Source organism: Dermacentor variabilis, chromosome 2 (genome assembly GCF_050947875.1).
Source record: "Dermacentor variabilis isolate Ectoservices chromosome 2, ASM5094787v1, whole genome shotgun sequence".
Taxonomy (NCBI): domain Eukaryota; kingdom Metazoa; phylum Arthropoda; class Arachnida; order Ixodida; family Ixodidae; genus Dermacentor; species Dermacentor variabilis.
The window spans coordinates 229,707,119-229,710,636 of NC_134569.1; the positions used below are offsets into that span (position 1 = coordinate 229,707,119).

Genomic DNA, 3,518 nt, shown 5'->3' on the forward strand with positions numbered 1-3,518 from the left:
AACAAAAAATTGGAATATGACCACTAATGTCCAAAATCAGTAAGCCAGACTCAATCATACATGGTGCAACGCTTAAACGAGAAGAAAGGGGGTTAACCGAGGGGCCCGATCTTTTTATTAGTCATATCATTAGAAGCCAACAAACACTGACACCAAGGAAAACATAGGTGAAATTACTTGTGCTTAATAAATGGAATGAAGAAACGATAAATTAATGGAAATTAAAGTGGATGAAAAACAACTTGCCGCAGGTGGGAACCGAACCCACAACCTTCGCATTTCGCGTGCGATGCTCTACCAATTGAGCTACCGCGGCGCTGTTTCCCCATCCACTTTCTTGGGTATTTATGTGTACTGGTACAACCCTGGGAGTGTTACAGCGCCACCACTCACAGACCTTGGCGGCGGACGTGGAACGTCTTTGTTGCCGCAGGCGTCACGAGAACGTGATCTTTTTGGGTGAAGGCAACTGGTCAATAAACCCACATATGCTACCTGAAGGCATCAATGTTGCCGGATTCGAGACCCTCGTTATGTAATAAACGAGAAGAAAGGAAGTTAACCGAGGGGCCCGATTTTTTTATTAGTCATATCATTAGAAGCCAACAAACACTGACACCAAGGAAAACATAGGTGAAATTACTTGTGCTTAATAAATGGAAAGAAGAAACGATAAATTAATGGAAATTAAAGTGGATGAAAAAACAACTCGCCGCAGGTGGGAACCGAACCCACAACCTTCGCATTTCGCGTGCGATGCTCCACCAATTGAGCTACCGCGGCGCTGTTTCCCCATCCACTTTCTTGGGTATTTATGTGTACTGGTACAACCCTGGGAGTGTTACAGCGCCACCACTCACAGACCTTGGCGGCGGACGTGGAACGTCTTTGTTGCCGCAGGCGTCACGAGAACGTGATCTTTTTGGGTGAAGGCAACTGGTCAATAAACCCACATATGCTACCTGAAGGCATCAATGTTGCCGGATTCGAGACCCTCGTTATGTAATAAACGAGAAGAAAGGAAGTTAACCGAGGGGCCCGATTTTTTTATTAGTCATATCATTAGAAGCCAACAAACACTGACACCAAGGAAAACATAGGTGAAATTACTTGTGCTTAATAAATGGAAAGAAGAAACGATAAATTAATGGAAATTAAAGTGGATGAAAAAACAACTTGCCGCAGGTGGGAACCGAACCCACAACCTTCGCATTTCGCGTGCGATGCTCCACCAATTGAGCTACCGCGGCGCTGTTTCCCCATCCACTTTCTTGGGTATTTATGTGTACTGGTACAACCCTGGGAGTGTTACAGCGCCACCACTCACAGACCTTGGCGGCGGACGTGGAACGTCCTTGTTGCCGCAGGCGTCACGAGAACGTGATCTTTTTGGGTGAAGGCAACTGGTCAATAAACCCACATATGCTACCTGAAGGCATCAATGTTGCCGGATTCGAGACCCTCGTTATGTAATAAACGAGAAGAAAGGAAGTTAACCGAGGGGCCCGATTTTTTTATTAGTCATATCATTAGAAGCCAACAAACACTGACACCAAGGAAAACATAGGTGAAATTACTTGTGCTTAATAAATGGAAAGAAGAAACGATAAATTAATGGAAATTAAAGTGGATGAAAAAACAACTTGCCGCAGGTGGGAACCGAACCCACAACCTTCGCATTTCGCGTGCGATGCTCCACCAATTGAGCTACCGCGGCGCTGTTTCCCCATCCACTTTCTTGGGTATTTATGTGTACTGGTACAACCCTGGGAGTGTTACAGCGCCACCACTCACAGACCTTGGCGGCGGACGTGGAACGTCTTTGTTGCCGCAGGCGTCACGAGAACGTGATCTTTTTGGGTGAAGGCAACTGGTCAATAAACCCACATATGCTACCTGAAGGCATCAATGTTGCCGGATTCGAGACCCTCGTTATGTAATAAACGAGAAGAAAGGAAGTTAACCGAGGGGCCCGATTTTTTTATTAGTCATATCATTAGAAGCCAACAAACACTGACACCAAGGAAAACATAGGTGAAATTACTTGTGCTTAATAAATGGAAAGAAGAAACGATAAATTAATGGAAATTAAAGTGGATGAAAAAACAACTCGCCGCAGGTGGGAACCGAACCCACAACCTTCGCATTTCGCGTGCGATGCTCCACCAATTGAGCTACCGCGGCGCTGTTTCCCCATCCACTTTCTTGGGTATTTATGTGTACTGGTACAACCCTGGGAGTGTTACAGCGCCACCACTCACAGACCTTGGCGGCGGACGTGGAACGTCTTTGTTGCCGCAGGCGTCACGAGAACGTGATCTTTTTGGGTGAAGGCAACTGGTCAATAAACCCACATATGCTACCTGAAGGCATCAATGTTGCCGGATTCGAGACCCTCGTTATGTAATAAACGAGAAGAAAGGAAGTTAACCGAGGGGCCCGATTTTTTTATTAGTCATATCATTAGAAGCCAACAAACACTGACACCAAGGAAAACATAGGTGAAATTACTTGTGCTTAATAAATGGAAAGAAGAAACGATAAATTAATGGAAATTAAAGTGGATGAAAAAACAACTTGCCGCAGGTGGGAACCGAACCCACAACCTTCGCATTTCGCGTGCGATGCTCCACCAATTGAGCTACCGCGGCGCTGTTTCCCCATCCACTTTCTTGGGTATTTATGTGTACTGGTACAACCCTGGGAGTGTTACAGCGCCACCACTCACAGACCTTGGCGGCGGACGTGGAACGTCCTTGTTGCCGCAGGCGTCACGAGAACGTGATCTTTTTGGGTGAAGGCAACTGGTCAATAAACCCACATATGCTACCTGAAGGCATCAATGTTGCCGGATTCGAGACCCTCGTTATGTAATAAACGAGAAGAAAGGAAGTTAACCGAGGGGCCCGATTTTTTTATTAGTCATATCATTAGAAGCCAACAAACACTGACACCAAGGAAAACATAGGTGAAATTACTTGTGCTTAATAAATGGAAAGAAGAAACGATAAATTAATGGAAATTAAAGTGGATGAAAAAACAACTCGCCGCAGGTGGGAACCGAACCCACAACCTTCGCATTTCGCGTGCGATGCTCCACCAATTGAGCTACCGCGGCGCTGTTTCCCCATCCACTTTCTTGGGTATTTATGTGTACTGGTACAACCCTGGGAGTGTTACAGCGCCACCACTCACAGACCTTGGCGGCGGACGTGGAACGTCCTTGTTGCCGCAGGCGTCACGAGAACGTGATCTTTTTGGGTGAAGGCAACTGGTCAATAAACCCACATATGCTACCTGAAGGCATCAATGTTGCCGGATTCGAGACCCTCGTTATGTAATAAACGAGAAGAAAGGAAGTTAACCGAGGGGCCCGATTTTTTTATTAGTCATATCATTAGAAGCCAACAAACACTGACACCAAGGAAAACATAGGTGAAATTACTTGTGCTTAATAAATGGAAAGAAGAAACGATAAATTAATGGAAATTAAAGTGGATGAAAAAACAACTTGACGC

At 45.5% G+C, this 3,518-nt stretch overlaps 1 non-coding gene across 1 annotated transcript; it reads right to left on the reverse strand.

Moving 5' to 3' along the window:
* Positions 1-243: 243 nt before the first annotated feature.
* Positions 244-316, reverse strand: TRNAS-CGA (transfer RNA serine (anticodon CGA)). Its single transcript has one exon. It is a non-coding gene; the product is annotated as a tRNA-Ser (tRNA).
* Between the last annotated feature and the right edge of the window lie 3,202 nt (positions 317-3,518).